We start from the raw sequence: 14,420 nt of genomic DNA, 5'->3' as shown, positions 1-14,420 counted from the left end.
GAAGTTAGCTAAATCAATGTCTTGGAACTTCAGAAGTTCAAGCAAAGATGCAATGACTTACAACTACCATAATACTATTCTCCTTCCATTTGAATGCATTTTTATGTATGTATTATTCTATTTTTTCTTTTTAATAAAGTAAGATCTCTTCTTTATGTATTTCCCTTTACCTCACCTTACTTCTTCCTAATGTGCACCATATTCTTTGGAAGCTTGAACTTCAAGTCAATGGCCCTTTGGGCTTTTTCCACATGAACAGGTCCTATCCTGAATGAATAATAATAATAAAAATAATACTAATTAAAATAATAATAATAATAATAATAATCATAATTAAAATAATAATAATAAATAATAATAATAATAATAATTGGGTGGAAAATCAGTACAAGATCTGCTAACCAACAGTATTTTCATTTTACTAGAGTTCAACCTCATACTGTATTGATACTGTCCCAAGAGATGCCCAGGATTAAAAAAAACATGGAGGAAGGGAATAACAATGACCAAAATATACAACATATATAAATACAACACACACACACACACACACACACACACACACACACATACACACACACACACATATATATATATACAGTGGGCCCCCGTAATGCCTTCTTCGGATTTCGCGGACTCACTGATTCGCGGATTTTTCTCTGGGCCACATCTACCCATTATTTGCTGTGAATTCGCCTATTTGCAGGATTTTCCGAAGATAAATAATCACTAATTAGTGTAATTTTGATGTTATTTTCATGCATAAATGCATTTTTATGATACAAAAAAGATTTACTAATTTTAAAGTATTAATATTTGATCAATACGTATTAGTAAGTTAATAATATTAAATGATATCACATAATAACTAATAATTCTCTCTCTCTCTCTCTTACAGAGATATATGCTTTTTATATGATAAATGATTTACTAATTTTCAAATATTAATATTAATGGAAAAAGCAATCACTTCAATATAAAGAAAATACTACAGTGAATTAGTAAGATTTTAGTTTATAAATTTGAAAAATTATGTAAGAATGAAGGAAATCCCAGTCTTCACGCATATTTCTTTCGAACTCCAGGTCTCTCTCTCTCTCTCTCTCTCTCTCTCTCATCTCTCTCTCTCCTCTCTCTCTCTCTCTCTCTCTCTCTCTCTCTCTTACTGAGATGAGAGATTTTTATGGTACACGTATGTATATGTTTATTAATATTTTCATATGATAATAATAATAATAATAATAATAATAATAATAATAATAATATAATAATAATAATAATAATAATAATAATAATAATAATAGTGGAGGGAAAAAAAAACTCTCTATCACGAGAGTATATATAAATGTTCTAAAGAGTCCACAATAATACAGTGTAAAAAAGAAAAAGTCCGTGTATAAAGCTTTCTGTAGTCTTCAAAATTACACGGACTTTTTACACTTTGTATTATTGTAGACCCTTTAGAACAAATATAATAATAATAACTGTAATTACAAAAATCATATGTAAAATTAGCAAGATTTTAGTTTATAAATAAAAAAATTATGTAAGAATGAAAGAACTGCATTTTATCCGGCATCTTTCTCTTTGAACTCCATGTAGCAAGCTGAGTTGGTTGGGGTCCAACAACTGTTGCCATCTCTTGATCATGTAAATTGTCTCTCTCTCTCTCTCTCTCTCTCTCTCTCTCTCTCTCTCTCTCTCTCTCTCTCTCTTTTACTGGTATGAGAATTTCTATGGTACATGTGTATGCTTATTAATATTTTCGCATAATAATAATAATAGTAATATAACTAATTTCAAAATTCATATGTGATAGTATTTTATAGAAGTACAATAATCTATCCATTTCAGTCTTTTAAATAAAGATAACCCTCCCTCTCTCTCTCTCTCGTCACACGAGATAGTATGTCATAGTGGTAACTCTCGCCCTCTGTTTGGGCTGGAAATGTATGTATAAGTGTATCTTTATAGACATTACTACATTTTATGGTAAAATAATAATATGCAGTACTAGTTTACAAATGATATTAAGTTTAATGAGATTAAATAGTAACAATAACATTCTCTCTCTCTCTCTCTCTCTCTCTCTCTCTCTCTCTTCTTACTTACATAGCTTATTTGTTTAGTAGTATAAATAAATTATTTACCTTATAACTAATTTTCAAATATTAATAAGATTAATTAAAAATAGCGATTCCCAGTGAGTAAATGACAGTTTGATATACGTATTGGCGGGAGGGGGGAAGGAGTCGGAGTTTAGGAGTTATTCTCTCTCTCTCTCTCTCTCTCTCATTATTATTCTCTCTGTCTCAGAAATAATTCATAATTTCACTCTTGATGGTCAGATATATGATGTTACCATTCACTGGTCTCTCTCTCTCTCTCTCTCTCTCTCTCTCTCTCTCTCTCTCTCTCTCTCTCTCTCTCTGTTATTGGCTGTAGGTATATATTTTTAATAGTAAAATGTTTATGATGACTTTGAAATGATATTAATAATATAACCTCAAAGATTAATACAGTAATAGGTTAGTAATTTTAAGTATATTTGCAGTAGGATGTTATTAAAGGTATTCATTTGGTATCTGACCTTTCAAGATAGGCAGTTATAAACATTTTTAGTGGTGGTTCTCACTATTCGCGGGTTTTAACTATTCACGGGGGTATCTGGTACACATCCCCCGCGAATACGGGGAAACACTGTATATATATATATATATATATATATATATATATATATATATATATATATATATATATATATATCCCACCAACTACACCATTCACAGATCCAGTCCATGTCCCAATTAAGGGATTTTGACGAAGGAAAAATCTATTTCTGGGCAACGACCTGTGTCGCCCTGTGAAATGGTTCCTTTGATAATATTTCATAGGTATAAATATTGCTATTCATCCTAGAGAAAAAAGAAACAATATAATGCCAAGATAAATGGCTCACTCACCTCTAATAGAAGTGTCGGTATAGTAAAGGAGCGAGTGGAATCACTACCAGAGGTCCCTTGCCATTTAGCTTCTTCCTTTGACAAAACCCAACAATACGGAGGAGCTGTGCTACAGCTCCCGGTACCCTCTACTACTACCGTGAGCGCCTCCGACGCCTGTGACGTCATTCCTGAAGATAGCCTCCAAGCTTGGGGTAAGCTGGGTGAGGACAATGCAACTACAGGGTGGGGTTTCACAGGGCGACACAGGTCGTTGCCCAGAAATAGATTTTTCCTTCATCAAAATCCCTTTTCTGGGCTTAATCTGTGTCGCCCTGTGAAATAGTACCAGAGAATGCTAAAACACCAAGCTTGAGGGACAGTACAGATCATAAGAAGGTAAAAACAAACACCTGTAAGGTTAATAGTATAATCATCAACTTAAATTACAGTCTTACAATTAAAAGTTAATGGTATGAACCCTTAAACATGGGTTAGAACTTTTACAATTAATTAGCCTACCAAACAGCAAAATATATACAGGGTAGGCATAAGACAGGATAACAAGTTGACTTATACAATTAAACAATGGGAACTGAATCCCAAACGAGAATGATGAACATAACAGCAATACTCAAGGTAACACAATTCCATAGAGGCGACTAAACTAAGTAAGGGTGCAATGGGGCAGGCAGAAGGGAAGGCTACAAGAAAGAAAGTTATAAGAATTATTAAGAGTCAGGAGAAACTGTGTTTCCAGCTGCCACTGCTGGAAATTTGAGGGCTTCCAAGGGTTTTAGGTAGTGTCGTTTGAAGACTGTCGGAGATTTCCAGCCTGTATATTTCTTAAGATTGTCAAAATTCATATGTTGGAAATAGTTAATAGATGTGGCCACTGCCCTAACGTCGTGGGCCCGAGGAAAGGACTCTGGGTTGGCCTGTTTAATGAAGTATAAAATTTATTGCCTGATCCCTTTTAGGGAGATTGTACCACCTTCCTTCCTAATGAACAATGGACCTGAAGATTTCAGAGTTGTTCTACCTAGGTAGGCTCTTAATGAGTTGACAGGACAAAGAGAGATGTCTTGAGGTAGTGGTAGGATTTTCCACGAGGACCATCTGTCCTGTGGATCTTCATTTTTGGCTAGAAAGTGGCGATCTGGGGATAAGAGGACTTCCCCTGAGGGGAGGAACTCAATGTGATCCGGTTCCCTTGATAAGGCTGACAGTTCTGATATTCTAGCTCCTGAGGCTAAACTTAGTAAAAATATGGTTTTCCTCAGGAGAGATATATAATTGCAAGGGAGTCATTGTTTTAATGTCCGAGGCCAGTTTGAGGACATCATTTAAAAACCAAGAGACTGATTTAGGTCTCGTTGATGGTCTTAATCTAGCACAAGCTTTTGGTATGGAGGTAAAGTACGAATCCGTAAGATCTATGCTAAAACCAAACTGGAAGATCTTTTTGAGAGCTGATTTGGTCGTAGTGATAGTGCCTGCTGTTAAACCTTTCTCAAACAATGATCTAAAGAAAGTTATGGCTAGGTTCATTGTCATGACTTGAGAGTTTGAATCCTTAAGGAACTCTGCTAGTTTCTTAACAGATGAGTCGTATTGACGCAGGGTAGATTCCCTTTTATCTGATTCCAAGAATGAAATATTCTGGGGATCAATTTCTGCATTCCTCATAGCTGCGAATTTCAGAAAATCCATAAAGTTAGGGTTTTCTGAATTCTTGAGGAAGCGGACACAGTCTGAGTCTGCACTAACTGGGTTAGTTTGGGGCTGGGAATCCGTAGGGCCGGAGTCTCAACTCTAGAAGTAGAGGGAACCAATTGCTCTTGGGCCAGTTGGGAGCTACTAGAGCTACTTGGTCCTTGAATGTCCTGAGTTTGCTTAACACTTTCAGGAGAAGGTTCACCGGAGGGAAGAGGTAAATCTTCTTCCATGTGTTCCAATCGAGGATCATTGCGTCTGTAGCATATGCTAGAGGATCGAGGTTGGGTGCCACGTAACAAGGGAGTTTGTGGTTTGACTCTGTGGCAAAGAGATCTACTTGAAGACCCGGGACTTGTAGACTGATCCAATTGAACGAATTCCTGTCCAGTGTCCACTCCGATTCCAACGGAACGGAGCGAGATAGAGCGACTGCTACTACGTTCTTGACCCCTGCCAAGTGAGTGGCTGACAGGTGCCATTTGTTCTTGTTTGCCAGAGAGAAGATGGCTATCATGACGTGGTTCAAGTGGCTTGACTTGGATCCGCCCCTGTTGATGCAGCGTACCACCACTGCACTGTCCAGAACTAGTTTGAAATGTGAGTTCTTGGGCGGTCGGAGTCGTTTCAGTGTGAGGAACACTGCCATGGCTTCCAGTACATTGATATGTAGCTGACGGAATGTTAAGGACCAAGTTCCTTGAACTTTTTCGTGCTGAGAGTATCCTCCCCACCCTGTTAGTGAGGCATCCGTGTGGATCACTAATGATGGAGGAGGAAATTGTAGGGGAATTGCTTTTGATAGATTCTTTGTCTCCGTCCAGGGGCGGAGACGTTTTCGTAAGATCGCCCGGATAGAGGCTAGTTTGTCCCGTGATCTGCAATTCGCTTTTGAACGCCATACTCTGTATATATCCTTGAGTTTGGCTCTTAGCAGAACGTCTGTGACTGATGCAAACTGGAGTGAGCCCAGGATCCTCTCCTGGCACCTCCGGGATGTTTGTTGTTGTTTGAGAAATTGCTTTGTAGCTCTTGCTATTTCTTTCCTTTTCAACGACGGAATCGATAGAGTGTGTGATTGCAAGTCCCACTGAAGGCCTAACCACTGGAATCGGGATTCCGGTGTTAGTCTGGACTTGGTTTTGTTTATTTGGAAACCTAAATGTTCCAGAAATTTGATCACCTTGACCGTTGCTTCTTTGCATTCTTTGGGGTTCTTTGCCCAAATAAGCCAATCGTCCAGATAAGCCACTAGCATTATTCCCTGTTTCCTTAGCTCTTGCACTACTGCTTCTGCCAATTTGGTGAAGATCCTGGGGGCTATGTTGAGCCCGAATGGCATTACTTTGAAGGAGTAGGATTTGTTTCCTAGTTTGAAGCCTAGGAATGGACGGAAGTGTCTGGCTATGGGAACATGATAGTAGGCATCTGTAAGATCTATAGAGGTTGTGACGGCCCCACGGGAAAGTAAGGTCCGTACCTGCGAAACGGTCAGCATCCTGAACTTGTCGCAATGAATGTATAAGTTCAGATGGGACAAGTCTAAGATGATCCTCCGGTTTTCCAAGTCTTTCTTTGGCACGCTGAACAAGCGTCCTTGAAATTTTAAATTGTTGACTCTTGAGACTACTCCTTTGAGAAGGAGGTCTTGGGTATACTCTACCAATTCCACTGTTGGTGCTTGATAGAATTTGTTGGTTGGAGGAGGGCCCTCTAGCCAACTCCAACCTAGGCCTTTGGTTACTATACTCTGAGCCCAGGGGCTGAACCTCCACCGCTGGCGGAAGAGGTACAGTCTCCCTCCTACCTTGGGGCTCTCACTGCTGGCTTGCCGAGGGGCGGCCACCCCTTGCTCCTCGGAAGCCTCTTCCCCTACTTGTAGCCCTGCCGGACCCTCTGAAACGAGAGGCACCTCTTGCTCTGCTACCTCTCGTGAACCTGTTGAAAGCCTGAAAGTTCTGGCTTTCATAGGGAGAGTTGTAGGCTGGGGAGACAGCAAAGGATGTGGAAGGCTGAGGCTGCTGTGACTGTGGGGTCAGGACAAGGTATTGTTGTTGACCCTTAGAAGAGGAGTGTTGTTGCCCTTGAGGTGTTTGGACCGCTTGGACTAGCATCTGCTGAGGGGTCTGGAAGGGCAAGAACTTCCTTGGTTTCTTCTTAATCCTCTGGTTCGGACCAGAGGATTCCTGTTTCCGTTTAGGTACCAGCCCCCACCTGACCTTGAGGCACTGGTTTACTTTGGATGCCTCATGTAAGACCTCCGCCACCACTGGTGCTGGGAAGAGGTCTGTCCCCCAAATTGAGGAAGCTATCAGTTTGTTTGGTTCATGGTGGATGGTGGCTTCCGCCAGGACATGCTTCCTACAATTCCTCCTGGCGATTAGAAAGTCGTAAAGGTCACACTGCATGGTGTGCAGCAAACCTTTAGCCATGACTTTGAACAATGGCTCTTGCTGGTACACTAGAGCCGTCATTTCAGCCATCGTCATGGAGGAGAGGGATCTCGCAAGCCTGGTCCGGGCGTCGTACTCCGTCTGGATGAGGGAGTCCAACAACCTGGGAAGTCTCTCGCTAAAGAGAGTGGTGGCGCAGTCAGCCTTAAGTTTCCCTACGAGAAAAAAAAGTTGGGTACTGCTCCCTCGAAGTAGGCCTCAGAGCCTGGAACCAGGAGAGAGGTGGGTTCTGTCTCCCGGAGTTGAGGCAAAGGCTCGTCCTTCAGGGCTGCCTGAAACGTTGTTTCCACTACCTTAAGGGTAAGTGGTAGCGGAGTACCTTCCACCAGAGTAAAAATGGTGAAGGGACTCCTAAAGGCCGTGATGCGAGTATTCTCGCACCCCCACTCTTCCAGGCTTCTCAGCAGAGTTTGTTGAGCCTGTTCCCTAGGAAGGATCACGGTTTCCTTGGGAACTTTGTCTTCTCTCATCATGGCTGCTTCCGTCAGGCGGACGTAGCCAATGAATGGGGGTTGAAGGTTCCTGGGAAAGAACTCGAAGTCTTCCAGCTTTCGAGTTCCAATGCCTTCAATGATCACCATCCCATTGACGAACGGAGCATGTGAGGCAATCCTCCAAGGATTGGCCGCCTTGAATTCAGGCAGTTGGCTAGAGTCTGGCATTGGGATAGGAGAGGGTGGCATTGCCAGAGGAGTCCCTGCCGCGATCGTGGTCTGGATTCCGGCGATGGCGTTCTCTTGAGCAGCCAATCGTTCCGCCAGGGATTGCATTGACTGGCCGGATGACGCAACAGTACTTGAGAGCTGGGAGAGTACCGTACCAACCTTGTTATCTACCAAGGTTCCCACGATAATCCCCACCTGCTCTAAGATGTTGGCCGAGAAGCTTTCGGGATCGAAAGGGGGCACTTGAACCCGATCCTTTCGAGACTTACGTCTGGGGGACCTCGACGCTGACGAAGAGGCCGCCCTTGATCTGACTGTTTCGGGGTGGGGAGCCGGAGTAACAGCGTCCGTTAAGATGGCCGATTTCTTAGGGAGGGACTTTTTCAGTTTGTCCACGGTCAACTTAACTTTGGGGATCACTGAAGTGACCTTAGGGCGAACAGCCCGTTGGTCTTCAGTGAAGCCCCGAAAAGAGGTAGAAGAGGAAGGATCAGTAGAAGGAGATGGATGAAAGAAAGGGAACTCAGGAAAGGGCCCTGAGAACCCCCAGAAGCTGCCCCTACTGCACCCTTACCTGTGCCCATGTGGTCTACTGCCATGGCTCAACGTCGAGGTTCATAGCCGCGACGTCTTCTGCCACGTCCTCTGAGAAATCCCCATCCTGGAGGGAGATCATGACTTGGAGGTCTGCTAACAAAGGGGCGGCCACTAGCGGGTCTACCACTGATTCCTTCTTGGCCCCAGGGAAGATGAGATCAGCCATGTCCTGGGTGAGGATGTAGGGATGGCCTTTTGAGTTCCGGCCAAATCCTCCCACCCAGGCTTTGAGGGTCACCAAGGCCTTCTTCTTCTCTTCATCGGAACCCTGTAAGAAAGGTCTAGAGTTAGGGAAGAGGGAAGGTGACGTAAGGATCGTGACTAGAAATATTGACTGAATATCGGTGTCCCGACCTTGTGAAATATAGTTCAGTATCGACAAGTAATACCAGGTATTGAATGCTGACGGAGATAGGAAAACTTACTACTAAAGATACTTCGCCTACTAGAATGTAGCAGGTTTGGCAACCTTCATGGTGCCAGACGATGAAGTCCTGCACCTTCACTGCACAGCTAGCATGGGAGTGGCAGGCTGTATGGCCGCATGGATCTTGCAGTAGAGCACTGCACCCGATCTCCTGGCAACACAAAACCTGTAAGTCAAAGGATACATGAGTACCATTGACAACCTCCGGGGAGGTACTTAAGTAAATATCCGTGGGTGCCGGAGTGGAACCGACGGATAGGGTTCTACGTATAAGTGGCATGCAAAAAAGGGACTGCCGGAGTGAGCTCTAAAGCTCACACCCGTATGAATAAGGACTTAAAATAAAGGGGGCATGCACTTAAAATTAACGTAGAAAATGGTTACAGGGGGAATAGCCTCTGACTCCGTGTAAGCTCACTTAGTTATATGGGTAAAATTAAACACCGTCGGGTCCGGAGTTGTGATTAACCAAGCGAGAGGGGTTCAGCTCCCTGGGTGAGAGCCAAGGATGGAACATGAGGCAGAAACTATAACCCCCGGAGTAACAGTATAAAATAAATAAGTCCTTAAAATAGTGGTAAACAGAAAAAATATCATATCAGTGGGTGCCCGTGTGAACTATCCTATGTGGATAGGCTCCCAGTGAATCCCTCCCCGAGGGTAGGGAGGTAATGGTGGGGTAGGGGAACCTTCTAACCTCTGCGGCCAATTAAGGTCGGAGGAGGGAGGGGGAGAAGGTCCCAAGCCCCCGAGACACAGGACTGTGAGAGAGCACCAGTAGGGGGAGCCTCCCCGCTATCCTTATGAGTCACCCCCTCTCATGCAGACTTGGACGCTAGCTATGAGCAGCGAGTCATCACCTGATGACGTGGGTGGCAAGGTGTGGAGGGGGGGATGAAGGGGAGGGGGAGTGGACCCCGTGACCAGGTGGCTCGTCGTGATCGACCAGCGACCCTCCCAGCCAGGCGATAAACACGTGGTGGGGAAGGCCCATCGGAACAACAAATTTTGGTCCGTAAACGACATAGTAATAAACTGATATATTAGGATTATCTATAAAAAACCATAACAACAAAATATATATATATAAATGATATCTTAAAGCTAGGCTAACACGGGAACAAAAATTACATGATAATATAAGAAAGTCCAAAGGTGTAGGCTAATTCGCCATAATTTCCGAAAATAGGGGTATTGGTAGCCTAACCTAACCTCTAAGCCAATGTAACAAGGGAATAGGCTAATCGCCAATCCGAAGATTGGGGTATGTTAGCCTAACCTAACGCCTAGGTCAGTGTGAACAAGGATTAGGCTAATCACCAGTCCGAAGAATGGGGTATGTTAGCCTAACCTAACACCTAGGTCCAGTAATATCTATATCAAATAAACATATGACTAGAAGTAGGACAAGGGGGAACAATAGTTCTAACTGGAAAACTAACGAAACGGAAGGGCAAAGCTAGGCTAAGATCCAAAACGTGCAGTCGGAGTGTGCCCCGTGAAGGCCTAACTAACAAAGCTAACTGCATGATATAATATAGTAACTATATCATAAAGTACTGCAAAAAGGGGAAATCTCTAATGGTATGGGAGACCAAAAGAAAAAACCCCTACCGCCATGCGGTCGGAGGAGCGGTCGGAGCCGGTGAAGCTACGAGAACTCCTAGATAAACAGGTAAATCAGCATAAATTGTGATCTGTAACCCAAAGGCAGTACTTAACTTAGAAGCAGAAGCGGAAGACATCTTGAAATGAAGTCAAAAAACCTTGAAAAAGCGATCGCACAGCACAGAGAAAAAACAACGTGTGGTGACGATGGCGGCTATCAAAGGAATGACGTCACAGGCGTCGGAGGCGCTCACGGTAGTAGTAGAGGGTCCCGGGAGCTGTAGCACGGCTCCTCCGTAGTTGGGGGTTTTGTCGAAGGAAGAAGCTAAATGGCAAGGGACCTCTGGTAGTGATTCCACTCGCTCCTTTACTATAATGACACTTCTATTAGAGGTGAGCGAGCCATTTACCTTGGCATTATATTGTTTCTTTTTTCTCTAGGATGAATAGCAATATTTATACCTAAGAAATAGTATCAAAGGAACCATTTCACAGGGCGACACAGGTTAAGCCCAGAAAAGACTGAGAGTTGCCTCATTTCTCATAAGTGGAGACTTCTACAACCACAAGTGTTGCATCACCAACATACTAAAAAACTAAATGATCTTGTTTTCTAGGCCAACAATATCACTTGTATACACTAAAAAAATTATATTTTTATAATAAAATAATGTTTTGTTTATACTTACCAAGTAATTACATAGCTAAGTATTTCTAAGTACCGGTAGCTAAAATTTGAAAATCGCAGCAGCGATTCTTTTGTTTTAGTGTAGGTCGGTACCTCGCCCACTACCGGGGAATAAGTATACAACTCAGCAAAAAAGCTAAATTTTATTTATGCCTTTTCATCCATGAGAGGGGAGGAGGGTGGCCTCCCATTCTGTAATCACTCGGCAAGTATAAACAAAATATTATTTTATTATAAAAATACAATTTTTGTTTAAGTAACTTACCAAGTAATGGCATAGCTGATTACCACAGTAAGGAGGTGGGATTCATGGACAAACAACTACGTATTGCAATTATAATTGAAAAAATCATGCAATAAAAAAATCTTGCCAGCATTAACATAATGCTTGTTGTTTCCTTACCTATTAAGAGAGCTATAGCAGACAAAACTACCTCTGGCACAGCTACTCTCTATTTAGTAGAGGTGTGGTGTTAGACGTGGGTCACCTACTACGTAGTGGGGGCCTTACAGCGAGGAATTCACCAAGCGCTAGTAAGGCACAGATATTGCCCCTGCCCTGGGCACAGTACCATGAACAACAACATGAAGCCAGAATACCGACAAACTACCTACACCAAATATTAAAACCCACCACCCTACCAAAGATTCTGGAAGGTATCCAGTACCAAGTACCCTCAGACTTCCCAAGGACTCAAAACCAGTTTTCAAGGCAAAGAGTAAGGTAGGAAGGAATACTTCCTATGCTTCTTCTCCCATTACCATGCCAGCCACCGCGAATGGACCCAAGGTACTGCAATATTAAAAATCATTTCTACTTCTTTACGATGATGATTCGCAAAGACTGACTTACATTTCCTGTATGTGGACTGGAGAATGGTAGCTAACGAAAGATTATATCTGAAGGCCAGAGATGTCACCAGTGCTCTAATTTCATGAGCCTTTACCTTCAAAACAGGTAGAGCCTCCACTGCTAGCTGAGAATTGGCATCCCGAATGAGGTCTCTAAGAAAGAACGAAAGGGGTTTCTGAAAGAGAGGACGTGACGGGTCCTTAACAGAGCACCACAAGCTATTGGAAGGTCCTCTTATGTTTTCAGTCTCGTGCATGTAAAACTTTAGAGCTCTCACCGGACAGAGTTTCCTCTCTTCATCCTCCACTCCTACTACACTAGACAAGTTCTTGATAGTAAAAGAATGAGGCTAAGGTTTCGTAGGATTTTTGTTCTTAGCAAGGAAGCCTAAAGTAAATGAGACTAAAGCATCTTTATTAGAGAAACCAGCTCTTTTATCTAGAGCTTGAATTTTGCTCACCCTTCTGGCTGAGGCTGAAGCAATCAGGAAGAGAGTATCTTTCTAGTTAAATTCCTGAGTGAGGCAGAAGCTAGTGGTTCAAAAAGAGGACCAGACAGCCATTTCAGGACTACGTCTAAATTCTATGATACCAGCAAAGTGTCCTTACCTTTGCAGGTATCAAAAGACTTAAGTCTGATAAGTCTTGATTTGAAGACAAATCCAATCCTCTGTGCCTAAATACAGAGCTTAGCATAGCCCTATATCCTCTGACTGTAGAAGAAGACAATCCTCTAGACATCCTTAGGTACAGAAGAAAATCGGTGATCTCTGTCACAGATGTTCGAGAAGAGACTTGATTTCTTCTGCACCAAGCTCTGAAAATGTTCCACTTGTACTGGTAGACATTAAAGGACGACTTTCTTCTACATTTCGAGATTGCCTCTGCAGCCGCTCTCAAAAAACCCTTTGCTCTGAGGAGTTGGACGACAGTTTAAATCCTGTCAGAGGCACGTTAGGTTGTCTGAGCAGTTTTTGTCTTTGGGGAAGTAACCTGGGAAAATCTGCTAACAGACTTACTAGGTCCGGAAACCATTCCCTGAGAGGCCAGAATGGAGCTATGAGGATCACTGATACATTCTCGTGTGACTGGAACTTTTGTAACACCTCCCTGATCATTCTTAGGGGTAGAAAGGCATAAAGTTCCTTGTGTGACCAGTCCAGAAGCATGGCATCCACTACTCATGCTGCTGGGTCCAGCACTGGAGAGCAATAAAGTGGAAGCTAGTGATTTTTGGTGGTTGCAAACAAGTCAATCATTGGTCTTCCCCACAACTTCCAAATGTCTAGACAGACCGCTGGATCCAGAGTCCATTCTGTAGGGATGAACTGATTTTTGAGACTGAGTTGGTCTGCTAACACATTTATCCTGCCCTGCACAAACCTTGTCACTAGCTTTGTGAACTTCAAGTGGGCCCAAAAAAGAAGGTCTCTCGCTGCCTCATAGAGAAAGAGTGGGTCCCTCCTTGCTTGGAAATGTATGAGAGGGCTATAGTGTTGTTCGAGTTTACTGCCACTATCCAACCTCGGACTTCAGGAGCAAAAGCTTGTAAACCTAGACTGACTGCAGTTAGCTCTTTCAGGTTGATGTGCCAAGCCTTTTGAGCTGAGTTCCACATTCCTGAGACTTCCCTGTTGTTAAGCAGTGCTCCCCAACCTATGTCGGATGCGTCTGCAAACAAGTTGAACTCTGGGTTCAGAAGGGAAAGTGACTTTCCTTCCATAAGTCTTCTCTCTGATCACCAAAGCAGATGTTATTTGACTTCCAGTGAAGTCGGGAACGTGAAGTTGTCTGAGAACTTTTTCCTGTTCCACTGGGACCGAAGGAAAAACTGAAGGCTCCTCATTTGAAGTATGCCCAGCAAAACGAACTGTTCGATGGAGGATAAAGTTCCGAGCAGGCTCATCCAATTTCTGGCAGAGCACTTTCTTTGGGAGAGATATGAAGGCTCCTCATTTGAAGTATGCCCAGCAAAACGAACTGTTCGATGGAGGATAAAGTTCCGAGCAGGCTCATCCAATTTCTGGCAGAGCACTTTCTTTGGGAGAGATAGGAACTTATCTACTGTGTGAAGACATAACTCTACACTCTTCGGGGAGGGAAAAGCCTGAAAAAGAAGAGAGTCCAGTAATTCCTAAATACACCGTTGAGTCAGGACTAGTTGGCATTTTGGCAGATTGATTAGAAGACCGAGTTCCTCGGCTAACTTCAAAGTCTTCTGTAGATCTCTCATCCAGCTTAGTTCCGTTGCAGAGCGAAGAAGCCAATTGTTCAGATAAAGGGCGATGTTGACCCCCATCAGATGTAGCCAACCTGCCGCAGGAGCCAGAATATGAGTGAACACTTGCGGAGCCGTAGATAGACCAAAGCATAGGGCCCGAAACTGAAAGATTTGATCTTTAAAGACAAATCTCAGGTGCTTCCTGAGTCCGGATAAATGGGAACATGGAATTACACACCTCACATGTCTAT

General features: G+C 43.0%; 1 protein-coding gene across 4 annotated transcripts in view; it reads right to left on the bottom strand.

Annotated features, from left to right (window-relative positions):
- LOC135225738 (dolichol kinase-like) overlaps window positions 1–14,420 on the bottom strand; it is a 403,642-nt gene that overhangs the window by 15,455 nt on the left and 373,767 nt on the right. The window lies entirely within an intron of this gene.

The sequence above is a fragment of the Macrobrachium nipponense genome, chromosome 13 (assembly GCF_015104395.2).
Source record: "Macrobrachium nipponense isolate FS-2020 chromosome 13, ASM1510439v2, whole genome shotgun sequence".
Lineage (NCBI taxonomy): Eukaryota > Metazoa > Arthropoda > Malacostraca > Decapoda > Palaemonidae > Macrobrachium > Macrobrachium nipponense.
The sequence above is the reverse complement of the archived record's forward strand: the minus strand, read 5'-3'. Positions and strand labels throughout refer to the sequence as shown.